We start from the raw sequence: 27746 nt of genomic DNA, 5'->3' as shown, positions 1-27746 counted from the left end.
GGGCACTATGCCTACCCACACAAGTGAGGTACAATTTTTCTAGGAAGACTTTGGGGGACGCGGGGTGGGTGGAATTTTGTGGATCCACGCAGATTCCAGAACTTTGCGCACAGAAATGTGAGGAAAATGTATTTTTTATGACAATTCTTTAGGTTTACAAGGGATTCTGGGTAACAGAACCTGGTGACAGCCAGTCAAGTCACCCCATCCTGGATTTCCCTGGGTGTCTAGTTTAAAAAAATGTATAGGTTTGCTAGGTTTCCCTAGGTGCCGGCAGAGCTAGGGTTCAAAATCTACTGCTAGGCACTGTGCAAAAAAAGGGGTAATTTTTCATTGTGAAAATGTGGTGTATCCACTTTACATTTTAAGCCGTTTCCTGTTGTGGGCACTAAGCCTACCCACACAAGTGAGGTACCCTTTTTATCGGGAGACTTAGGGTAATACAGGATTGTAGAGCAACTCTTATTACGTATTGATTATTGATGTATTTCTGCCTTCCAAATGAAAGACAATGTGTAAAAAAGAAGTCATTTTGAAAAATGTCCTATAATTCTCATGCTAGTATGAGTATTCCCAATTTCGGAAATGTGCAAATATCTACTGTTTCTGAACTCTATATTTTGTTCCCATTTCAGAAATACATAGGTGTCTTTCATACCGATTTTTCCATGAATACATTTTTTCAGATTAATTGCTATATACCCGGTATATAATAAAAAATCATTGCAAGTCGCTGCTCAGTTATTGGCTCTGGGTTCGTCGGGTTCTTAGTGAACCTACAAGTCCTATATATCCCCACAACCAGAATGGTCCAGGGGATGTAATGGTATATTGCTTTCAAACAGCTGTCATAATTAGAAAAAGTTACAGGTGAAAATGTTGACACAAACGGATGTTTTTTTCAACTAATTTTCAATTTTTCCTATATTTAACTGTTAGTTTCTATAAAGAAACCTTGAAGGATCTACACAAATGATCCCTTGCTGAATTCAGAATTATCTCTCCTTTTCTAAAATGTATAGCTTTTCAGGATCCATTATTGCTTTCATACCCATTTCTACGATTAACTGGAAGGAGGTTGAAAGCCCAGCAAAATGCCAAAACTGCGTACAAAATGTTGGTTTTCTGACAAAAGTCTGCTCGTCCCTAAAAGCTGGGAAGATGGTGATTTCAGCACCATAACCCCTTTTCTGATATCATTTGCAGGGAAAAAAACAGATGCTTTCATCTAGAGCCCCTTTTTACCATCCCCCCCCCCAAAAAAATGTAGCTGTATTTTGGCTAATTTCTGGGTTCCCTCTAGGGGAATCCCCAAACCCTGGGTACCTTTAGAATCCCCATGATGTTGAAAAAAAAAGACGCAAATTTAGCGTGGATTCCTTATGTGGTCAAAAAGTTAGAGGGGCCTAAGTGCGAATAGCCAAAAAAAAGCTTAGCACAGGGGGGGAAAGGCCTAGCAGCAAAGGGGTTAAAGCACACAATGGCCAGAGGGATATGTGCATTCTCGAAACACCATAAAGTCAGAGGACTCTTGAAGTTAGGAGCACATAGACAATCAGGACACAGCACACACAGTGATCATGCGCACCTCATGCCAGACATCTGGACACATTACCCACTGGCCACCATTGTGTCCACGCAAGATCGAGGCCCAACTGCATTTGTTATCAGGGGCCTTATATATGACTCCACAGACAATGCCTGCATTCTTTTACCAAAAAATATTGACAGAAGTACTTTATGATACCCAAAGAAATGTATAAAAACCTGTTCAGACTGATTGTACTTTGAGACAGTCCTCAGACCCGCCTCTTCAACTGTGCTCCAGGCCGAAGTGTTTAATTAAACTCAACTGTTCCTGTTTTGCCAAACGCCTCTTGTGTTTTTTAAAGGTAAATTCACATTCGAACAACAGGGACAGTCGTATCCTTATTCAGGTGTAAGTGTCAGCTTCTCCCTTCTAATCTACCTCAGGAAGGCCCATCCGCCTGGTGATGGGACATCAGGATGCAAGTTTCACACCTTAGCTCCCTTTGTGTGTGACTATCTAGATGGAATGCACAAAGCCCAGTTTTCCCCAAACCCTGACGTGTAGAGACAGGCAGAAGAACAGAATGGTTAAATTTAAAAAAAGAAAAAATCAACTTTCTAAAAGTGGCATTTTCAGACTTACAATTTAAAATCCGACTTCATAAGTTATGATTTTAAATTGTAAGCCCAGAGACCCACATTTCTATATTTTCCCAATTGGAAATTACACTTAGGATGTTTTAAGGCAATACCAATGGGAGAGGTAGGCCTAGCAGCAGTGAAAAACACATTTAGCAGTTTTTCTCTACCAGGACATGTAAAACTCATAAGTTCATGTCCTACCTTTTAATAACAATGCACCTTGGGACCAACTTAGGGGTGACTTATAAGTAATAAAAGGGAATGTTTTGGCCTGGCAAGTAGGTTGACATGCCAGGTCGAAATGGTAGTTTAAAACTGCATCCATAGGCTCTGCAGTGGCAGGCCTGAGACATGTTCAAAGGGCTACTGAAGTGGGTGGAACGATCCGTGCGGCAGGCCCACCCAGAGCATTTAATGTACAGGCCCTGGGTATAGTGCACTTTACTAGGGACTTATAAGTAAATTAAATATGCCAGTTGTGGATAAGCTAATGTTACCATGTTTTTAGTACAGAGCATATGCATTTTAGCCCTGGTTGGCAGTAGTAAAGTGCCCAGAATCCTATAGCCAGCAAAAACGAAGTCAGCAAAACAGGAGGTCAGAAGGCAAAAAGTCAGGTGAAACCACGCCAAGGAAGCCAGGTCTTACACCCGTTATGTCCCTGTCGCCATCCTGTCTACCTGAACAAAGGACAACTCCTCAGGAGTGTGAATGCCATCTGCCCTCCAAAGGGGCTTGCCTTTTGGGCTAACACCCTGAGTAGACCTGCTGCGAAGGATACGTAGCACCTCACCCTGTAGCAGGCTGCTATTTTTTCTAAGCCTATGAGTCATTCACACAACTCTCCAGGCGGGCGGAATGCTGTGTGTTGGCTAGTGCATGTGTGAAGCCACTGGACAATTGGGTCATAGAGTGTCAACTTTCTAAAAGTTGCATTTCTTGAACAGTTACATGAAATTCGATCTGGGTATCAGGTTGAGTTTATTTCCATGATTAATGTGATACCTTACAATACCCAGCTAAGGAGTCCCATTCATAAGCTAGTCAGGCTGAGATGTCAGCCAGTAACCCTGTGTTAGCCAATGTGGCTACTAGCCTTTCCATAGCAAAATGACACTTTAAAAGTGTTGCTGTTAAGACATATATAAACTACATGTTCTACTTAATAATATACAGCTCCCTGCCTTAGGGCTCCATAGGCCTTCCTTAGAGGAAACTTACATATATTGTTAGGAGAAGTGGGGGCTTTGCCATTAGTTTAAATGGCAAAGTTGAACTATCAGTGTTACCACTGCCCTTCTAGTCTGCAGTGGCAGGCTGGGAGCCATTTTGTACATTGTCACACAAGGGTGACGCAAACGGTGCTGCAGCCCTGGGTGGACACACTGCTTTACATGCTCTAGGTACCATATCCTAGAGACTTATAAGTAAGTCAGTCCTTGCCAACTGGAGATAGCTAATTGAACACTTTGTAATGGGTTATAACACTGCACTGAGGGCTGATTAACAGGCCTCAGTGCACTCTGGGTCGATAAACCAGCAGCATCAGTCCAAATATGTGGGGGGGAACATGCAAAAAGAGACATTTCCTTACAGAAATGAACTGTATGCATCCAGCAGTTAGAAAAGGAAAAAATAGGCACTTTCTGGGAATTCTGAAGTGTGCTGGAAACAGACTTTAATATGATCAAAACGAATCAAGACATTCACTTGGTGATGCATAAATGATAAATATTCACAGAAATCTGATTTTCACACGTTATCATTTGTGTGCTATATAGTCTTGACAGTAAAACTGTATGCTTGTGCAAATTTAGTGGCCATTTCAATGGAAAATGTGCTGTGGTTTTAAAAAGTGGGTTGTAGTTGTAAAAAGTTTGGGAACCACTGCTCTAATTCATTCTTGATAGGATAGTTGCATTGACCACTACAGTATGATATTTCAGATTAAGAAATGGTGGGATACTGGGCCGAGCCTTCAGTTGGACAAAGCCGAATTTAAAACTGTGCCTACAAGAAAAGACATTCGGCCATAAGGATACCATGGAGAGAGGCCATTCGATGTTGTTCCAGCTTGAGGATGTGCTGTATGTCTGCAGTATTTCCCCTCGGTGGCATTTAGTTTCTGAAAGTTTATTATCGTCCACCACCGAACTACAGCAATGGATGAGGTGACCTCAATGTCATAAACAATGAAATTCTGCAACCCTCAGCACTTCAAGAGAAAATAAATTGGTGAAGTGAAAGTACATGATTACTGAGGATTGTTGCCCACCCTTAGGCTAACCAAATCATTTATTACCTTTTGAATTGGTTTACTCACCATGTCCTCATCAATTTCACTGACTACTTTTACTGGTACTTGCATATGGCAAAATATGCAAGAATGGTTGTGGATGAAAAACATATTGCAGGCTTCTTTTAGTGTCTCGGCTGTCTAATGACAGACCTATTGTCACACCCAGCTTTGTTGCTCCCCTCTAACACTCCCCTGCCTCTCTTGAGCTTCCCTTCTATACCCTCACACCGCAGGCTCATATACTTTGTGACTCGAGCCTAGAAGCACGCTTTTACAAGCTTGTGAGAGTTCTGTGGAATTTGGCCATTTTTAGGTGCATTTAGTGTTTCTCTGCCTAGTTTTGCTATTATTCTGATACTTTGTTAAAAAAAAAAACATCTGGTTGGGATTTGATTTTATTGGTGTAATTTGGCTGCTCTTCTAATCTTCTGTGGTTTGCCCATTTTATTTTTAATCCCGTGTGAGCATTTGCTGAATACTATAATCCTCTGGTGCTTATTTAGGGCCTTGTCCCAGCCATACACATTAATAATTTCTTTTATGGCATGTGCACCATTATTATTATAGTAACATGGCTTGGCTCTAGATAAGTTTTTGGAACCAATCATACATTATAATGCCCACTTGCCCTTTTATGTTTTATTAATTGCAGCTGGGTTCACACTGGAGAATAAAGTTCTCAAGTTTCTAATTTGCTTATGTTGGAGATTTGATAATGACCACGACAGAAGTGTTGGGACTGTTGGCTCTTTATCTTTTTTATACATTCAATGACCCGATATGAGCTTGGCTTTTTCTGTTGTTTGTAATTACTCATATTTATTTTCGACTGCTCTGTGAGACCATGACAGTCAGTTAAAATGTTCCATGTTTATGTCTCCTTGTGCTGAATTGACTGCTTTCCTACGTTCCTTTCGCTTCTTTCTAGGCTTTATTTTGTTTACAACTCCCATTTTTTTAAACACACAGCTAATCAAATTTGGCAGTTTACTGGTAAAGGAAATTATTTTTCCCCATACGTGATGTCTAGTATAAATGAATAACCTAGTCCGATATAGAGGCTGATTTTTGTCTAGGACAGTGTCAAAAAATAAAATAATAAATAGTTGGCATCACTATTTGCGATCAGACTGCTCAGTGCTGATGGCTGCTCATATCGGAAAATCAATCGGTGTTGCCAGTAGAGGTAACAGTAATGCTTCCTCCATATGCTGAGAAAGAAACCAAGCACCAGGAACTCTGCTGAAAATGGAATCTTGTTAATACTCTGGGGGGCGGCTGTCCCATCTGACTGCAGAGCTACTGATCAAGGAGTCTGCTTCTAATCTCCTATTTTGCCCACGGAAGTCACTATAGGATAAATACCCCATAGGTGCTGGCAAATCCCAACCTCTTATACAAAGCATGGTGATCTCTTGTATTAGTGAATGATGGACCACATGCAGCTTATGGATGTCAGATGATATTTTAATGGCGTAAACAGCGCACGGTTAATAATGTCCCCCCCATTCCACAACACATTTCCGGGTGATTTAAATTGAATAATACACTCTAACATGGAATTCCTGCATCCATGACATAATACCTTTTAAAATTAACACATATCATTCTAAACAGACTACCTGGCAGCCTCATGATAAGTTTATAACTATCATTAAGGAACCTGCATAAAAAATAAGAATACATTATTATACATCCACTTTTGTACCAGCACATGACCATTCTATACCAAAAATAAAATATAAGCATGGATATATGTTTAAAAGTGGGAATAATTGACAGGTTTAAAAAAAAAAAAAAAGCAAATGGAAAATAAATAAAATGTATGTAGAGCCTGGCCCAAAGGCTCAAATGAAATTCACTTCAACACAAAATGTTTGATTCAGAAGGTTTTATTTCTCATTCATCCCTCACCTTTTTAGGTCTCGCAGACCTAGTGCTGGAACGCGCATGCGCTCCTCACTCTGCGAGGCTTATTGTGATTGATAAGATTTCAGAAGGGGACTTGAAGCCCTGCCCATCATTCCCATTGGCTGGCGTCATCATTTATGCTAAACGCTGGCCTCCGATTGAAAACGAGGATTTTTTGTTATCGCCCTGTCTCCTTCTCGGACGGCCCATCGGGACTCGATCGTTTGCTTGTGGCGTGACACGGTCTCCTTTAATTAGTGGGGGAGCACTTTTTTTTCTTTATTTGCGCAATGGCGACAGCTTGTTCTGCATGTGAGAAGCTTGTTTACGAGACTGTCTATAATGCATGGCCTGTGGGAGGTGGCGTGTACTCCTACTGTGCAGGCTGTATCTGTTTTATGTGTCACAAAGCTTGTACTGCTCCTGTATTCATGTGTGAAAATGGCATTGCTGCTGCATCTTGTGCGCGCCGCGAGGCGAGCTGGCGCTGCCGGTATCTGTGCTGTACCTGTTGGTGTTCACTGAGAGCCCTCAGTCTGTGCTGTGTCTGTTCCGCATACACCGCGCTCACTTTATTTATCTATATTCTACGTTTGTGTTGAGCGCGGCGTCCACTTCAGGGACACCGCGCTCCGTCTTGTTTTTTTTTCTTTAAATCTGAGCGCAGCGCCCGCTTCAAGGACTCTGCGCTCTGTGTTAAAGTTAAAAAAAAAAAAAAAAGAAACCGAGTGCGGTGTCCTTGAAGTGGCGTCGCGCTCAGTTTTAAACTTAATCATTTGGATTATTTGGAGATTCCATGCATTCTGTCACATGGTAAAAAGCAATGGGTGCTAGCTTTGTGTTCTGTCACGTGGTAAAAAGCAATGGGTGCTATCTTTGTCGTGGGCTTAAAGGAGGGCACACACTGGCTGTCTGGCACATGAGCGGCTTTCCTGGAGGTTTTAAGGGTCGTTCGGTGTGGATTAGTGGCAATCCGCCCCTATTCACAATTTAGGTCAGGCAGCAACAGGCATGTGGGGCAAAAAGAAGCCCTCTGCCCAGTGCGCTGGAGGGACGCCACTGTAAGGCGTTTGAAGACTAACGGGCGCCATTATCGATCGCGAGGTCAATGGGAGCTTTGCATCCAACTTGAAGTGCATAAGGGCTAAAAGTTCTCTCGAAGACGTTTTGTCAGCACGCCATGAGGCCAAGCAAATACTTTATTTAAAATAAAAAACTGCTGCTTCAGCCCGACCTGCATTTCGAGGGAAGTTATATATTCGAGTCCCAGGAGGATCCCAGAAGCAGCAATGTCCTACTACATTTGAAAGGGCGCAGCTCATAAATTTCATTGCGTCGACCACGGTCGAGTGGTTGAAATAGGAGGCATTCAGGTAAAAGGCCATTTCATTGAAGTGTTTTCCGTGACACAACTAAATCGTTAACAATATGGAGGAATGGTGGTTGATCTCATTTGAGCTATGTTGGTACAGTGGACATGTTATGAAAATGTAATGCATACACAGAGGTTCACATAACAGGTCTTCATTGATTTTGGATGTCTCTATTGGCAGTTGATGGTTTTTCAAATCAGTATTATGCGCACACCTCCAATGACAGCTTCAGGCATCACCTTGATTTAGATGGCATTGATTTTAATGATCAGGGTGAACACAGTTTTGACAGGTTATGCTGTTTTTGACAGAAAGCTACATTGACGTCGATGATTCTGCAGGGTCTCTGAAAGGGAACTTGGCGGCCTCCCAGGTAAAATATTACGGGTCCATCTGGGACTTCTAACGTGAGTGCAAATTTGACCTGAATTTAAGGAAATGAGCCAAATACATGCACCTCTCTGATATATGTATTGCCTTGAATGGATTCTGGGGATCATTTGCAACAAGTATCATTTTATTAGGGGTTATTGGTGCAAATATCTTATGTATACAGAGTTTTTGACTGATGATGCACGTTTGATTATTTTTATAACTGACATCCCAGAGCAAACCACCTCCACACAATAACTCCGCCCTCCTCTCCCCTGGGGCAATTATTAGTTTATCTCGACGAAGGGCCCCAGGCAAACTTCGACGTAAAAAAACCCCAATCATTTGCAATGCAATAGGTCTCGCATTTACACAAGTTTAACCTATTGGCATTGTAAATGACAATGCCTTTTATTTATGTTTTAAAAACCAAAACATAAATAAAAGGCATTGTAATTTCCAATGCCAATAGCTCAAACACGCTTAAATGCGAGACCTATTGCATTGTAAAGGCTTGTTACTATATGGGTGCCACATTGGGTATAGGTTTAGTTAGGACACTTAGAGACACCATCTTGGCTGGCTGCCTATACACACAACCGCCACATCTCCCCCCCCCCCCGTGCCCTCCCCCGCCTGCCCATTTCAGATGGAAAATGGTGCAATTGTTGTACCCAATCTGGGGAATTATCTCCCAGTTCCAGAGTGCGATTGATTAATTTCAAACATATCGCATTCTTCCTCAACTACATTTAGGATAGGACTCATGGATGAGACAAGATGCCTGTGGTGTCCAGCACCTTCAGCCACCCACGTTTCTGCATCTTGCTTGGCACTGCCCCATACTAGCAACATTCTGGTCAGACTTTTTTGGAATTATCACCCTGATCATGGGTCACTGCCCACAACAGTCACCCTGGTTGCCCTGGTGGGCTATGTAAAGTAGGTCCCTCCTGAGACCCGATGACTAACTGCATGCTGCATCTCTTAGCTACAATCCACTAAACCATGGATCCCTTGCAGGGAAGCTCAAAGCTTGTACTTCCTAGGCAACAATGAAAAACAATTTGGTTGATGATGTTGAAAACCAGTTATTTCATGGTTGTACATATAGTTATATATTGAAGCTAAATACATAAATGTTATATATACCTTCATCAACAATATAAAAAAAAATATGTGCTCCAAACAAATGGTGTGGTAATCATGATTAGTGGAAAATAGTGTACAATATTGCGTAACAGGAATTAAAACCATAACATTTACACTTGAAAATGTAAGTCTTTCTGTGGACTAAGACTCAGATTAGCCATACAAGTTCCAATATAAAGAGTAAACATCCATTAAAGTCAACATTTGTACGTCAACGTTTTGACCCCTATGAAAGCATTTGTTGAGGAGTCTTTGTCAGGACCATACTGGTAGCCACCTACAATTGTCAAATAATAAAAAAATGTTACTGCTGAGAAATATTTAAAGGTAAACTAGCTAAGGTAGCGTCAAGACCAGTATAACCTCTCACCATAGGTCAAGGGCACAATGACTAATCTCTTGGAACCTACAATCCACCAATTTGCGGATCTGCAATCAACGAATTCATGAACAGTTGATTAACTCAAGAATCAGTGCAACAAAAGGTAACAATATATCTAGTCTCCCAAACAGACATCAGAGGGGACACCTTGTGTCCCAGATTGTCACCAAGAAAAATGTGCTTCTGTACCTTCAGGAGTGACAACGGAATCCAATTCAACAGTTAATCTAACCTACTATATTTGGTTAAATCAGTTACAAGCCCCATCTCTCAATTCACCATAAATGTGTTGAGAATATCAAATATCACAAATGTGTGTAGGAATAGTATAAATAGCATTGAAGAACCAATTCAAAGTATTTAGAAAAAGAAAAAATAATCAGAAAATGTAATCTCGCTCTAGAGGACCAAAAAAGCTCACCTGCTTTAGATGATCATCCAGTGATCACATATTCCGAGGTCTGCAAAGAGTAGATGCAAGAATTGTTCTAATATTTCAAAACAAATCTATCAAAAACCGACAACCTTGTGCAGTCCAGTGGACAATAATGCATACATGCACTGCAGCCGTCGGACACTGATTCAGTACAAGCGGTCCCAGAGCAGCTGCACGTGACCTCCAATGAATAACCTGTCACACGTGTAGTGTGCACATGGTTTAGATGCGCAGGTAAGGGGCTAAAAAGACCACCATTCGGAAGAAACATCTCAATCATACACCATGTGTACATCTCATATGGCCATACTGATGAATTAAATTGTTAAATCTTCCACCTTCGTATACAGTTTAAATGCAAAAATGAACTACAATAGAAAGAAGAAATACTGTAGAAATTCATACAGTATTGCACATGGATGCTAACTACTGAATAGAAAAACATGAAAAAAGGGGGGAAGTGTCATGAATTCGATCTAAAAATGTACAGTCTAACCCTGTTATTAAATTTCCAGCCACTCAAGATATCTTACAGTGGCCTGATCGTTAGAACATTATTTCTTAATTACAAATAAGTGAACATATACATGCAATTCCAACACAAAGCATTTTGTTTTAGAAAAGTGCAGCCTGTTTCCAGTCCTCGAAATTGTTTGGTCCATTTGATATGGACTCCACATGGTCAACCAATTTAAGTTCAGTTTTCATCAGAGTCTATATTATATTTCCTCCTCTGGCGTCTGGCATTACCAGTTCAATCATTTGCCAAAGATCTTCTGTTGAATGTTGTTGAAGTTGAAAGTTCAACCAAAGGTGCTCCAGCGACATTAAATCTGATGCGACTCCTGTGTTGAAGTACACGTTTTTTGATGTCTGTGTTGTATGTCCTTTGTAAATTCTATTACAGCGACACCAAATTGCATTGACTGCATTTGGAGAATTATAATTTGTCATTGATCTCAAATCAAATTTAGTGTCACAGTGTAAGAATTGTTTAGTATCAATACAGTATTTGCAAGCTGCCACCACAGCTTGTCACATTTAAAATGCCCTTCTAGAAGAGTCAAGCCCCATTGTGAGATGAGTCAGTATAGCGGTTTTGGGAAGGGCTGCCCTACCTACTAGATCCATGATGTTCAACCCTCTCTTATAAGAAAAGACCGTTTTTTCTGATCGAAGCAAAAGGGCTTTAACTGGACCCCCAATGCTTGTGAACAATCACCTTAACATCATTACGGCCTGCACTAAAAGTATTGACGCAAATTAGATGATCCTCACTCTCAACCCTCGTGCGGGGCACCAAAAGTTCCACAAGAGGATTGTACCAAGCCCTTATTCGTGCCTGTTTAACAAGTCTTTTAGAACAGCCTCTCTCTAGAAGTTTGCATATCAAAATTTCAGATTCTTTAAAGTAATCATCTTTTCTTGCACAGTTTCGTCTGAACCTAAGGAATTGCCCATAGGGTAAATTGTCTTTCACATCTTTAGATAATGGCTTTGCTATTGAAGGAGTGGGTTATTTTCATTAGGTAATCTGAACAATCAAGTTTATAACTTGGCATCTTCGGCCAGGACCTTAAGAGCATGAAAGGCAAACTCGTTCATCATAAGCCATAGTGAATTGGATACTATTTGACCGCGTATTAATCCAAGTATGAAATTATCTCAGTCTTTCACACGGCCCCTCCCAAATCATGAAAACATCATAGATGTATGTAATTATGGGGCCAGTGAGAGTTGTTTATTAGAACATGGTGATGCTGGATTAAGCTCCAACTTGCCAGTTGCACAGCGATTATGAAAATGCTGGTTCTAGCTTGATCGCTATACTTTATTTATTGACAAACCCGACCTTAAGGTATATTTGATTTAACTACACACCTGCCAGACTGACAGAATTTAGCCTTATTAAGCCAGCTATGTATGCTAGATGTTCTTGTGATGGAGCCAATTTTATTAATTTGGTGCAGTGTTGCGATTGCATTCAGGCTTTCTTTAGTGGTACCTGTATTGAGCTTGCAAAATGTACGCAAATATTGACCCCCTCCACCTTTTTGGCTTTACTTGGGTGTTCTTACCCCTGTGAGATGCTTCACTGTCCTTACTTTCTTACTGGCCAAGCGGATGGTTACAATGCATTGGGTAGAGGGCTGCTCCCGAAGGTGGAGAAATGAATTAAGGATTTGGTACTCTGCCATGATGCAATGTCCACATGCACCACTCTCCTCCCACGCACTTCCTGACCCAGAAACATTTGGTCCTGGGTTAGACAACATTTGATAAACCAGAATCTTGACAAATAATTATGCCTCTGCACTTTACCAGGTCACTTCAGATTGTGAAGGCTTTTTTATCTATTTTTTTGTCTTTTTGCCACACTTGTGCTCTTCATAGCTGATGTGTACCCGACCTGTAATCATATGGATGATTCTATTACTGTATGCATCACAACAGTTTTTTCTCCGTGAATCTCCAGTTACATAATAATAAAAACTATAAAGATTTTCTTTAAAAAAACACATCTAAACTGTCATTTTGTAACCATCATGTGGTTCTCTATCACCACTTTCTAAAGGTACCTGCAGAATATTCCTATAGTTGTTACATCTCTCTACCTCCCACATTATATGGCAGTGTATTTTGTTTTCTTAAAGGTGGGAGTTTTTCTCCACCTATGGCTATGAAATTGGGAATAAAAAATCTTCCATTCCTTCCGAGGTAAAGGTGATTCACCGCAAAAACACGGGGGTCTAAATCATGTCTGCAGCTGCCATTCTAACACAGGAAATCTGTTAGACTTCTAGCCTCATATTCATTATTATCCCCTCGCGTCAGACTGGATCCGGAGGTTTTTTGTGAGCATTACCGCTGCAGATTGTGTTGATTGTCGCGGTTGAGCCTGCATCTAGGCCATCTCCGCACCTGAGTTTACGGGAGCCAGGAACGACCCCCGCCCAACTTCGAAAATGTTATGAGGCTGTGCACCTCTATTTGGGCGGCCCATCCCCTCTGGAGAGCCGTCAGGCCCCATGGGTTCGGGAGGGGCGTCTACTGGTCTTCCGCCAGCAGGTTCACCCTTGGAGTCAGTTGGGTCCCTTGGATCCACACATGGATCCGGATCGGGGCTCTTTGAGCCAGCCTGCCCTTCCCCGACACCAGCCCTGCTGTCGACTCCGCTGGTGCCCTCCAGCAGCACCATCCTCATTCTTATCCCCAACTCTGACACAGAGCCGAATGGACATCGGCCGATGCAAATGCAGCCATTCCATCTAGACCAGAGCATGTGCCCTATTCCTGCGGGCTAGGACTAGGGGAGGAATGGGAGGGGCTACTGGACCCTGAAGAATACTAGCCCCTACATTCCACAGACAACACTTGGTGTGAGGATTTGGCAGATTGCGTGTGGACTGAACACCTCCCCAGATACTGGCTTGGTCTGTCCTCCTATCGTGACTAGGGAGGATGGAGCCTCATTTGCTATGGTGTTGAGGAGGGCGGTCGAGGACCTGGACCTTCAGCTGCTCTCTATGGCAATCAAGACAAATGTTTTGATGGATGTGCTTTAACCGAGAGTCATCCCATCCGAACCACTTCTCCATTTAACTAAGCCCTCATGTATGTCCTACTTGGGGCCTGGTCCAACTCCTGCACAGGGTCTTCTGTGAACAGGACAACTGCCCGTCGCAGGGGATCCCAGTTTCCTCACTCAGCACCCCACCCTGGAGAGCTTGGTGGTCCAAGCCTCCACTTCCCGATTAAATCCTGGTTCATTCCCTATCACAAAAAATAAAGTTCTGGGAGAATGGATCACTTGTCCTGTGTTATCAGGGTCTAAGATCTTAGCAGTCTGTGTAAGAAAACCCTCATATGAGTACACAGGTCGGTGGCGGTGTATCTTGATTCTCCGCCTTTGTGTACTGTCACAGCATCTTCATTGGGTTCCTTATTGTTAGTATGCTGTCCTCCACCTGGAGGTAGACCAACTGATACTACAGTAGCGTCCAGGTATCAAAAAAGGAGAGGGATGTGTAAAGTGCTCATAAGTGGTGAGGTTAAAATTCCCTACTCAACTCTAAATACTGCAAAAAAACTTTAATGGGAACAAGAGTAGAGTGGGAAATTAAAATAAAAGTGATGTTATTATAGACAGTGTTAATGGTCTATTACATCAGTGGATGAGGTCTGTGGATAAGGTCAACATGTTTCAGCCTTCTAGTGTATTCTTGAGGCTTTCGTCAGGACCAATTAATAAGCAAAGGGGCCCGTTCTGCCGCCTTTTTGGTGTGTGATCAGGTGACCACCACTTTGATAATTCTTTCAAAGATTTATTGACTCTGTAATTGAAACAAAATTTAATAATAATTATTCTACCCTCTTTGCAGCATCGATAATACAATGACTAATCGTCCTATATCATTGATGGGGTTGTGACAGTAATAATGTGCTTCTAATTGAACACTTCAGATAGGAAATTTACGCGCTAAAAACAACTGAGCAGTCAAGGAGGGACTGGCTTGTGAGCTACAAGAAGAGGAAAGTGATGGGATTCACTGTATATCTAAGTTATGGTAACACTTGTGTGGTGTCACAGTTTAGAAGTTCACATGCTTAGGCACGAATCAGCAATAGGTCATCACTGGTGGTTGAACAGTGCTTACGGGGGTATATCAGGTTAAGTGGATAAGGTGACAATAGTCGACTAGTTTTCAATCTACATGTGTTAAGCGCTCGTGTTTTTCGTCTTTGGTTAGAAGGCAGGAGCAATCTGTGTTTATCGTATTTTACGGGCGAGCGTATATTTGACTATCGAAACCAAAAAGTAAATAGATAGTGCGCTTCAAATATTAGCGTCATGGTTAACTATGCTAGTGTATCTTCACCGTAAATAAAGAGGCGCGTACATTTACCCTTGAACCAAACAAACAGTCAATTCATTTATCCGCCAATTTGCAAGGATTAACTCTCCCAGATTAGTATGCGTATAGTAATTCATTCTATTACCTTGCTCAATGTCTTGTATGAGCTTCCTCGGGACTTCAGAGATCAAAAACCTGTTCCTGTAAGGTTAAATGTTGATTAGTTTGATGCTCTTACCGCGTGAGTCTTCTGTCTCGTGGTAGCAAGTAGCAAGGGCTTACCGGTTCTTCTTCACGCACTGCTTGTGCTGACTCTGGTCTCCGTGTCCCGGTTAACGCGGGGCCGCGTACCGGTTGTTTTTACCTGTTTGGGGTTAGAGACTAAAGAGAGACTCTCATTCTTGCATCTGGTTGGCAAAGCGGTTGGCAGAGCGGTTGGCAAAGGTCTTCATGGTTGAAAGAGAGCACTAAGGTGCAAGGTGTAAGTTAGCATAGAGTAAATTAAAAAAGTAGTTAGTTATTTATGAATCATTAGTTCCTGAATATGCGATACATTTAAAAGTGATTTGTATAAATGTAATCGCTTGGTAAAGGAAAGGAGAAATACTTCGAGGTCTATTTGCTGAAGCTTTTTCAGATGTTAAATCGTTTTTTCAAGGGAGTATTATTTAATTTTTCTAAGGTTGTTATTCAGTACGTGTTTATTGAGACTTCTTTTTTTGAAGGTGATGACGTGGTGTAGGTTTTTATCATCTTCTCTTGGATTGGTATCTGGTTATATCGTTTCATTCATGAGGTCACGCTAGTGTATGCCACGGGATGAAATCATTCACTCCTTCAATATCTGTTTTGAGGCGATGTACCCAACGCTGTTCTTTTTCGAATAGAATGCGTTCAGCATTGTTTGTTGTTGCTGACAGAGTTTCTAGTACTACCCACATGAGATCTTCTGAACTGTGGTTGTGCTCAATGTAATGCTTGCTCATTTTTGTTGTTGCTCTCTTGCGATTCACGTTGCTCTTATGTTCTCCTATACGGAGTTTGACTTTACGGCATGTCATACCAATGTATCTCTTTTGGCATGGGCAGGTGATCATGTATACCACGTGGCTGGTATTGCAATTCGTGTGGTATCTCAAGGTCCATGTGAAGTTAGGTAACAAGTCAAGTTTTTTTGTGGCTGTTGTGAGCTTGCATACAACACATGACCCACATGGGTAATGGCCCGTGATAGGACTCATATTCCAGAGTGATGTTATGTTCTCTTTTTTCTTAATTGGAGCTGGCCTAGTGTGTACTAACTGATCTTTCAGGTTACGTGTTCTTTTGTTGGCAAACCTTGGTTTTGGCCATAGGAGGGTGTTTGAGGTTAGAATCCTCCAGTTACGATTTATTATCTTCTTCACAGTGTTGCTTGATGTGTTGCAAGTTGTGACACATGTTAGAAGATCTGCAGGTGGTGTTTTTGGTGTTACTTCAAGGAGACTCTCCCTCGCTTGATTGCGTGCTCTCTTTTGGCACTTTTTGATGATTCGATCAGGGTAATCACGTTGGTGTAGTTTTGTTTCCAGATCTCTTGCTTGATCCTTATAGTCTCCAATGGTACTGCAGTTACGCCTCAGGCGTAAAAATTGACTGTAAGGTAAGTTCTCCCTCAAGGGCCGAGGGTGGAAACTGTTGTACGAAAGTATACTGTTACGTGAGGTGGGTTTGTAATATGTTTTAGTCTGTAAAGTGTTGTTCACTGTATAGATGGTTATATCAAGGAAATCCAATTCTCTCCGGTTTGAAGTGCAGGTGAATTTCAAGCAATCATCTCTGCCATTCATCCATACTGAGAAGGAGTTCAGAGTCTCATGTGATTCTTCCCATATCATAATTATGTCGTCGATGTAACGACGCCAGAACCGTATGTATGGCTGATAAGGGTTGCTCTCATTCTGAATGAACTGTTGCTCAAACGTGCTTACGTACAGCCCGGCCACACTAGGGGCAAAGGTACTACCCATTGAAGTACCGTGGCTTTGACCGAACAGCATCCCTTCGTATGCAAAGTAGTTCTCAGTGAGTGCCATCCGGCAGCATTCCAGTACGAAATGTCTGGGAGTGTGGTGGTCCCATGTGTTTGAGAACAGGATATTTTCTAGAGTCTCTAAAGTCTTCTTCTGCGGTAAACTAGTATAAAGACTTTCTACGTCCAGTCCTACTAGGTACATGGTTTTCTCGTCGTATACTTGGCCTTCAAGTTGGTTGAGGAGATCTCGTGTGTCTTTGAGGTACGTCGCAGTGCTTTGTACCAGGGGTTTGAGGAAATAATCGGCGAACTGTGACAGTGGTTCCAACACCGATCCAATTCCGGAAACAATGGGACGTCCCGGTGGGGGTACTCTCTCCTTGTGCGTTTTCGGTAGAGAGTAAAAGTAGGGTACTATTGGGTTGTCAGTTCTTAAGAAGTCAGCCTCGTTCTTCGAGATCCAGTTGTTCACTTCTGCTTCTTCTACCATCAGATCTATAGTTCTCTTTAATCTCATAGTTGGATCAATGGTCAGTTTCTTATAGAATCTTTGATCAGCAAGTAGTTCTAAACATTGCTTGTTGTATCCCTCTTTACTCAATAGCACTATCGCTCCTCCTTTGTCGGCTGGTTTTATTACCAAGTCGCTGTTGTTGCGTAGGTCTTTAAGAGCCTTTTGTTCTTTCTTGCTCATGTTTATATAGGATTTATTGTCTTTGGTTTTGATGTTTTCTACTTCCCTCATTACTGCCTGTTCAAAGGCTTGTATCTCCACTGGGACCGTATGTGTTGGAGGGCAAAAAGTGGATTTGGGTCTTAGGTTGGTATCATACTCGGTGGTTTGTTCTTCTTTATTCATAAAGAATGCTTTCAATTTGATCTTTCTACAGAATTCTGCAATTTCGCAGCGTGTCTTGAAAATGTCCAAAGGTGGTGTGGGGACAAAACCTAAGCCCTTGTTGAGAACTTTTAGTTCTTCGGTCGTCAGCGTTAGATCTGTTAGATTTATCACCAGTGAGTCGCTGAGCTCGGTCCCGGTTGTTCCTTCGACATGCTGCGAGTGTGCACCTGTCTTTCTTGATCGTCCCATGTGACTCCCCTTCTTCGTCCTCTTCTTGAATTCGGGCGCCTCCCTAAAAAAGGAGGGGGGGGAGTCGGTATATTCATCATGGGGCCCATTGTTGGGGGGCCTGCATCGTATGGATTCATCCAGCCATTGAAATTTGACATGTAGGGTTGGAAGTTAGGTTGTGGTGGTTCATAGTATCTGGGCGTCTGCCATCTGCTTCCTCGTTGACGTTGGTTCCGTTTGTAATTGGATCTGCCTCGTCTTTGGTAATTGCCATCATCGCTGCTCCAATCTGAATTGTTGCTTGAAGAATCTCCCATGAAGTCATCTCCACTTTGATCAGGGGCAATGTAGTCTTCCTTAGTGTAGGGGTGCATTCTTTCTGTCGAGAAGCGTTTGAGGTCTTTACCTAATTTCTGGATCTTATTTTGTGTTATATAGTCCTTTGTCTCGTTCATTTCCCTGTTTATTTCTTCTAATCTCTTCTTGTAGACCGAGATCTGGACTGTTGTCTTTAGTTTGGCTTCAATTACTTGTATTTTTATTGTCAGAGCCTCAACTAGTCTTGTAGCAGTCTTGATGATCAATACTAAGTAATCTCTGGTACACTTCCAGGAGATCAGTGACTAGTCCTTACGGAAAGCAATGTCAGTAAGAAAAATACGAGGGGCATTCTGTACCCAGAGTCCTTTCGGGGCTGCATTGCCTCTCAGATATTCTTTCATGATGATGCCATGAATAGCTGTTCTGACTTGGTCTTTCTTCAGTTCAGTAAGTTCATCCCATTCATTAGTTTGAGTCAAGGTTTGTGCCAGGTCTTTGTCTTGTAATAGTGATGATTCTGCAAGTATTGCATTTACTTCCTCCTCAGTGTAGCTCAGTCCGGGGTTCTCTGCCATTGTTGCTCAGATTGTCAATAGTACTCTTGTTCCTGTGTGAATCTGTATAGACCACTATTTGTGGTTTGTCTTGCCTCAGTGAATAGACTGATTTTCTCAGTTATCACTGAAAAGATGAATTCCCACAGCTGTGCGCTGCTTAATATGTAAATATCAATGGGGAGGGAATGAGAAGCAGTGATCCATCCGGCTTCCAATGGTCACCCCACCGGATAGGGATGCCAAAAGACTGGATGCCTGTGGCAAGAAGATGTTTTCTTCCACCAGCATGGCACTGCGGTGAGTGAACACCACATACCTTTTGGGCCGTTACTCCCATTCAATCTGGGATTCGGTTGCGCAGGTGTTGCCTATGGTCCCAGATGAGTACCGGCCATACTCTCCCAAGCAATTGCTGATGGGAGAGATGCAGCTAAGTTCATAATTTGAAGTGGGCTGGACACAACCGACTCGCTAGGCAGGGTGATTTTTTTCATCTGTGGCTTTACGGCACCACACCGGGGTGAGGATGACTGGCTTTTCAGGAGATGTTCAGGCTTCTCTTATTGACATGCCCTTTGATGGCTCCCATCTCTTCGGAGACAAGGCGGACTCAGTGCTGAAGTGCCTCAAGGATAGCAGAGCTACGGCCAAGTCTGTGGGCCTTTCCATGGCCTCTCGCCTCTCCAGTCTGCCTTTAGTGGCCACGGAACAGGCTTCCAGCCATGTCTCTACCAGCCCTGCCACCACAGCATGCAAGTTTCCCAGCCCCTGCGTAGCCGAGGACCCGATACCCTCAGATCTCGTGGGTCAGCCAGCCAGAGGTCTGCTCAGTATACCCGCCCCACCCCCTTGGCAGCTACAGCCTCATAGCCTCTAAAGTTTGCCCTCCAACCATCATGGGTAACCAGCAGGGGCAGGTTATGCCATCACCTGCACCACTGGAGGTCAATAAAATCTTGCCGCTGGGTTCTCCAAATTGTCCAAAGGGGCTACTCCCTCCCCTTCGAGACCACCCATGCCCCCCACTTGCGACAGCCTGACAGAGGACCATCATTCTGTGCTCTACAAGGAAGTGGCGGCTCTTTTGGCCAAGGAGCCATAGAGAGGGTGCCTACATCAGAAGTAGGTTGTGGTTGCTATTTCTGCTACTTTCTGGTGCCTAAGAAGGATGGATATTTCCACATATCCGTCCTGTCTGCCCGCAGACTTTATCTACAGTTCACAGTAGGTCACGATCATTTTTAGTTTACCGTGCTCTCCTTGGTCTTACCAGCACCCTTTGGGTGTTTGCCAAGGTGATGGCGGTGGTCTGCGGACATCAAGGGTGCCAGTCTTCCCCTGTCTTGACAACTGGCTGTTAAAGGCAGACTCTTATCTCCCACCTCCACACTACAGGGGTCTTACTGCACTCACCAAGGTTCACTATAATCATGCCAAAGTCACACCTGACCCCTTCTCGGACGCTCCCTTTAATTAAAGCTGTTAAGCGTAACTTCTCTTCCAAGGAGTGTCCTGGAGCTGGATGCCAAAAGGTAGCATGGGACCGAAGAGGGGGAGAGGTTATGGGCTGGAAGAAAGCCAAGTTTTCAACCTTTTCCGGAACAGGGGCGTAGACTTGATGTTTCTGAGGGACAGGGCTAGTTTATTCCAGAGGGTGGAACCAAGGAAGGAAAGGGCCTTGCCCCCAGACCTGGATTTTTTAATACGAGGGGTGTTAGCCAAGAGGAGGTTAGAAGAGCTAAGATTTCTAGATGGGACATAGAACGAGATTCTGCATTTAAGATAGACAGGGCCCATACCGTATAGGGCTTTCTGAGTTACAAGTAGAGTCTTAAATAAGATTCTTTTCCTTACATGGAGCCAATGAAGACTCCTCAGAAGGCTGGACGCATGAGCCTTGCAAGGGAGCTCAAAGATAGCCCCGGCCGCAGCATTTTGGACTAGCTGAAGTCTCTTCAGGGGCTTACCCTTAAGTATAGCAAGTCCCAGATATTTAGGCTATGATACAGATGTTTCAGCCTATATCCTCGGTTTTGGTGATGCGGACTCTGAGGCTGCTGGGCTTCATGGCCTTCTGCAACCTGCTTGTGCCTCATGCCTGCTGGCATATCGGGCTCTGCAGTGGGACCTGAAGTTCCAGTGGACGCAGCATCAGGGAAATCTCTCTTGACATGGTCCAGATCTCAGAGGGTACTGCAAAATATCTGCCATGGTGGTTAACAAACCACGATTAGCAGACCCCTTACCCTTCCCCGAACCAGATCTGTCATTAATGACAGATGAGTCACTGTTGGGATTGGGCATCCATCTGGGAGAGGTGGAGATCAGAGGCCTCTGGTCTCCTCTGGCCGAATCCAGACTCCACATCAACCTATTGTAATTCTGAGTGATCCGGCTGGCATTGAAAGCCTTTCTACCCTCCATCAAGGGACGGCTAGTGCAGGTGTTCAAGTACACCACCACCGACATGTGGTACTGCAACAAACAGGGCAGGATGGGGTCATGGACCCTTTAGTCTCTGGATATGGCTGGAACTTCAGGGCGTATATCTGGTGGTTAAACACCTGGCGGGCTTTCTGAATGCCAGAGCAGACAAACTCAGCGGAAGATCTCTAGCAGATCACGAATGGCATCTCCAGCCGGAGGTCGCGTGAGGTCTCTTTCAGCAGTATGGAGAGCCTTGGTTCGATCTGTTCACCACTGCCGAGAATGTGCAATGTCAGCAATTTTGCATGCTAGAATTTCCAGGGCAGCTCTTGCTTGGACATGCTTTTCATCTTGAGTGGAGCTCAGGCTCCTGAATACCTTTCTGCCCATAAAACACCTGCCAAGAGTTCTCAAGAAGATCAGGAACAACCTGGCCCAAGTTATCCTTGTGACGTCTGACTGGGCTCAGTGAGTAAAATTTGGTATCCCAAGCTGTTGATCATGGCTCTCGGTCCTCTGATCATGCTGCCCCTTTGGGAGGATCTTCTGTTGCAGCAACAGGGAAGGATTCTCTACCCGAACCTGTCAACGCTCCGCCTTCATGCGTGGAGATTGAGGTGCGACAGTTGACAGCTTTTGACCTTCCATCCGAAGTCTGTGATGTTATCTTGTCAACTCAGCGTACCTCCGCCAAGATGATATACGCCGGCCATTGGAATACATTTGTAGCATGGTGAGCTAAAAAAACAGGTTGTTTCTTTATCTGCTCCCCTTTTCCAGGTTCTTTTGTTTATCCTAAGCCTGGCTCAGCAGGGCACAGCATTGGCACACTGAAAGATTATTTATTTGCCATCTCCGCTTTTCAACGGCTGCCAAATCAGCCTTCTGTCTTCAAGTCCCAAATTGTAAATAGATTCCTTAAAGGTCTGCAGCACATGTTTCCCCAGCTCATGTTTCCCACCTCTCTTAGTTATTCTCAGTGGAACCTTAACTTGTTTCTTACCTTCTTAACCCCTTCCATGCTCATGACGGAACGGTTCCGTCATGAGCATCGGTTGAGCTGTGCTCATGACGGAACCGTCCCGTCATGGCCCCGCCCGCGCTCGAACCCTTCAGCACCGCGGGGGAATCCGCGCAGCGCTGAAGGGGTTAATGTGCACTCCCTTTGAACTGCTTCATTCTTGTCCTCTTAGGCTCCACACCATTAAGGTGGCGTTCCAAGTGGCAATTACATTTGCCCAGAGGGTCAGTGATCTACAAGCATTGTCATCTCAGCCTCCCTACATCTCGTTTTTCCCTGACAAACTTGTCCTTCGAACTCAAACATCCTTCTTGCCAAAGGTAGTCACCCCATTCCCCATAGGCCAGTCCATAACTTTGCCTACCATTTATTCTCTGCCTCATCCCTCTAAGGAGGAGGAGAGACTTCCCCGACTGGACCCAAAAAGAGTGTTGTCATTCTACCTTGACTGCCCAAAACCGTTGCGGGTGACGATCAACTCTTCATGGGGTATGTCAGGCCAAGAAACAGAAGGCCATGCAGAAATGGAGCATCTGCCGATGGATAGTTTTCTGCAATAAAATCTGCTACGCACTGGCCAAGGAGCAACCCCCATGTTGCATGCTTATTCCACCAGAGCAAAGGCTGTGACCACTGCGTTAGCACTTGGAGTTCCGGTCCTGGACATCTGCCAGGCAGCAACTTGAGATTCGCTTCACACATTCACCAAACATTACTTCCTCGACAGTCAGGTCTGTCGGGATGGGCACTTTGCCTGTTCAGTCCTGCAGGACTTTCTGGTTTAAATCGTGTTCACAGTCTCATCTCAGGAAGGTATCTATTCTAGGGTAAGGAATCTGAGGCTAGAAGCCTCTATCAGATGAACAAGTTACTTATCGTCGGTAACACCTTATCTGGTAGCGACTCAGTTAGGGGTCATTAAAATACCTCTAGAACACATTAAAGTACATTGTTTTTATAATTAGTAATTTAAGTATCTACTGATAAGGGGGAAAATACTGACTTTAAAAGTTTTTCCCTATGTTGTACTGACTCGGACATTAAAATAATGATCATTCTGGTAAAACAAAAGGCCATGTGGCAACCCTACCTCGTGCCTGATGCAAGATGCTGTTGGGCGGTGTGTTTTGGCGCACTGGGGACAGGGGTTTAACTGCCAATGATGAAGCAGGTTCAGTGGTGCCAGGGTCCATGACTGTAAGCTGCCTTCTGTACCTCAGTTATGGCTGTTTCTGTATAGAGAGGGCTCTGAGAATGTTTATGTAATTTAAGCCTGTGTTCAGTGCACATACTAATATATTGTAGAAAGGGGCATTAATAATACTATTCAGATAATGGCAGTGTATGGCTCTTTGGATAAGCAGCCACAAGGGAATCATAAATGCCTGCCAATTATCTAAGAATGAGGGCCTGATATAGAGTTCATCGGATGGGTTACTCCATCACAAAAGTGCCGGATATCGAGCCTATTGTAAAATATTTGCCGCTGGATATGATGCACTTATAGTAGGCATGTAGAGTTCTGCCATCCACGGAACTCTAAATCAGGCCCTTAATGTGGAATTAAGGGCTGTTTGTCTGTCTGTTCTCTGACAGATAGTTTCGTAATGTAAATAACCATGTTATCGCAAGTAAGATTTTGTGCTGGGCTGAATTTAGTCTCACCATTAGGGGAGGGTGACAAATGTGAACATTTTATGTTTTGACATCTTGTTACAGTACATTGCACATTCCCATGTTATAAAATTGTTTATAGGTCTACAGCAAAATGTATTAAAATAGAACAATATTTCTTCACAAATAGAATCTACAAAATCAGGCTTTTATTGATTAATACACACAACTTTCCCTTTCTTTCTTTAATGTATTCATTAATACATATAAACATCAAAATCTGAAACTTTTCCCCTTCGCCAATAATATCATGAGGGTGGGAAAGTTCATCTTGGTATTACCTGTGAAGGGGAATAGTTTCAGGTTTTGATGTTTATATGTATTAATGAATTTGCCATACAAAAGATATCTTATCTGCAAGAAAGGTTTTGTTTATTAATCAATAAAAGCTTCATTTGTTTATTCTATTTGTGGCTCAACATTGTTCTATTTTGACACATTGTGCTGTAGACCTATAAGTAACTTTTAAATATAGTGGGGAAAGCGGAATTATTTGGGTTTATACAGTGTACTGTTCCCCTGGTCCGCTCCCCTTATCTTGCTTGATAGTGGCCTTCTCCTTTTTTCTTTTAACATTTCCATGTTATAGTCAGGGCCACGGAAATTATGTAGTTTTGCGGGCGTGGCGTATTCCGGCATAATAATAGATGTACTGCATTTGCCACATCATCAATCATCTGCTGTATATCTGCAGAGTTAAAAAAAAAATTCTAGCTCAAATGGATCAAAAGTTACTACAAATGCTGCTACATGTGTTGCCACACAGTTGAAGGCCCTTCGCAAAGGTTGACTGGCCACCTTTCTGTTTTTTATTGCTTTACTTGGGTGTTAAATATGTACTAATGAGGTACAACCTATACCAAGGCAGTGTTATCAAGTAACAAGCACTGGCAAAGTCAATAGGTCTCGCCTATACAAGAGCTATTTGCTTCAGCAATGTGTTTTTGCCATGTTGTTCACCTTTGTGGCTGCTGTTCAGCATGGCTAAAATTGAGTTATGTGGAGTGGCCTAGAGCAGAGTAGGGGAGAGTAGAGTCTCATAGACTGGATTTGTTGGAGTAGTGTCATAGAGTGGAGTAGAGTGTCGTAGGGGGAGTAGAGCTTAGTTGTTCAGTGGCAGAGAGTGTGGTAAAGTGCAGTGTCAGAGTGCAGTGTCTTAGAGTGGAGTGGTGTAGAATGGAGTGGGTAGAGTTAGTGGAGTGGATTGAATCGGAGTAAATTGGGGTGGATTGGTTTGGAGTACAGTGGGTTGGATTAAGTGAGGTGGATTGGGGTGGGTGGGCTGGATGGGGTGTAGTGAAGTGAATTGGATTGATTTGGAGTGGGGTGGATTAGATTGGCTTTTGGTGGGTGGCATGGATTGGGGTGGATAGAATTAGAGTTGGGTGGTTTGGAGTGGAGTGAATTAAAGTGGAATGGAAGGGGTGGATTGGACTCGACTGTAGGGGGAACGGAGTGGGGTGGATTGGATATAAGTGGAGTGGGGTGAATTGGACTGGAGTGGTGGTCTGGATGGATTATATTGAGTGGGGTGGACTGGGGTGGGGTGGATTGGAGTAGAGTAGAGTGGATTGGATAAATGGGGGACTGGAGTGGGGTGGAATAGAGTGAGGTGAGATGGAGTGGGGTGGATTGGATTGAAGTGGGGTGCATTGTATTGGAGTGAGGTGGATTGGAATGAGTGGGGTGGATTGGATTGGGGTAAACTGGATTGGGGTGGGGTGGATTGGATTGGTGTGGGGTGGGTGAGGTGGATTGGATTGGGTCGGATTGTTTGGCTTGGAGTGGGGCAAATTGGAGTGGGAAAGATTGTTTTGGACTGGAGTGGGGCAGATTGTTTTGGATTGGAGTAGGGCTGATTGGAGTGGGGCACATAGTTTTGGATTGGAGTGGGATAGATTGTTAGATTGGAGTGGGGCGGATTGTTTTGGATTGAGTAGAGCAGATAGTATTGGATTGAAGTAAGTCAGATTGGAGTGGTGAGGATTGTTTTGTGTAGCAGTGGGGCAGACTGTTTTGGATTGGGGTAGATTGTTTTAGATTGGAGTGGGAAGATTCTTTTTGATTCGATGGTACTTGCAAACATGTTAACCATCTAACTAGTCAAATAGGTTTCTGTTTGACAGTTCACATCCTTAACCCATGTAACCATTCCAGCCCATACCCCAGGTTGGCACTTGCCAAAGTAGATATGTGGTATGTGGCCCCGCTGACCGTTCTTGTCTGCTGAGTATCTTCCTGCGCTATTTTTAGTTTACTAAAGTAGAAGTCTTTTTTCATGCAACTCTCCCTAACAGATCCACATTATGATTACTTTTGGGTTGGCACTGTACACTAATTATTTTGGTCTTACCTACTTAATGTTAACCCCACATCCATGTTTGATTTTGCAGTTCTTTTGCGTTGTTTATATTTGTGATAATAGGAGACTTTTAGTGCCCAACATTTTAAATTGCATGTTTTCTTTGTCAACTAAAGTCACAACATCACATTTTTTACTGCAGGTTCAAGCTATCCAAAGTCCTTAACCCAAACATATCAATTGCAGTGAAGACCTAACTTGGGCTTATGACGGCATTGCATAGCACCAAAAAATGTGCTCACAGCCAAGCAGATAAAGATGTGTAAGATAGAGATTTCTCTTTTAGCAGTAATGCTTCCAACAAGGGGGGCATTTGATGGCAGTGATGATTCCAATAAGGTTAACATATAATTCTATCCACTTTTGTTGAGACACTTCCGTTTCTCTTCCTGTGTGACCCACGCTTTGCAGGAATTCTGGGATGATGATGATGCAAAGCCAGCTTGTACAATTGCAGAGCCAATTAGATCAAAGTTGTTGGAGCATGGCTTGAAATTCAGGAATATATCCTGTACGGTGGAAATAATGCAAATGTGAATTATGATAAACACCATTGTATTTTTCATTTACTGAAAGGAGTAAATAGAGATTTTCTTCTAGCAAACAGTCTTTCCACATTTTGCATAACTATGCTAATCAGGCCGTTGATATAATTTCAGTTGAAGTTGAAGCACTTATTATGAAAGTCTTTAATCATTTCTCTTCTGCAGTGAGCACACCTAAATTAGGAGTTTTTGTTTATTTTGGGGACTTGAAATTGCGTCCTTTGCTATGGTGTGTGCCAATAAATATGTGATAACTTTATTTTTAGACATGGATGGAATATTGTAAAGCTGTATAGAATATACCTAATTGTCTGAGCCCAGTAAAAAACAAAACACCAGCACTTCAATATGATTTTCCATGACTTGAAAGCGGGGAGGACACTGTTTCACAGGGAAGAGTACTTTTCTTTTGTTCAGCACTTATTAGTCATTTTTAGGTCTCGCCTTGCTATCGCGTAAGCGATCGCAAAGCGAGACTATTGTAAAAGGGCATTTCAAAGTGCTCCCAAAAAGCGGATTGCATTGCTAGCACGCGCACAATCACGCGCTTGGTGCCGCCATGCACTCTGCTTTTTGGGAGCACTTCAAAGGGTTCGCTCCCCAGCCTGGAATGCGCTCCCCCGCCCCCAAGCGCGCGCGCGCCACGCTCCGCCGGGCTTGTCTTGTTTACTCTGGTAGCCATATATTGACACGGAGTCTCCTTCGTTAAAAGGTTACCTTTATACTTGCTTCTGTGGCTTTGTGGTGCAGTTTCAAACCTACCTCTCCCACAAAATACATTTCACTGCACAGCCCAAGCA

This window comes from Triturus cristatus, chromosome 1_1 (assembly GCF_964204655.1).
Source record: "Triturus cristatus chromosome 1_1, aTriCri1.1, whole genome shotgun sequence".
Lineage (NCBI taxonomy): Eukaryota > Metazoa > Chordata > Amphibia > Caudata > Salamandridae > Triturus > Triturus cristatus.
The sequence above is the reverse complement of the archived record's forward strand: the minus strand, read 5'-3'. Positions refer to the sequence as shown.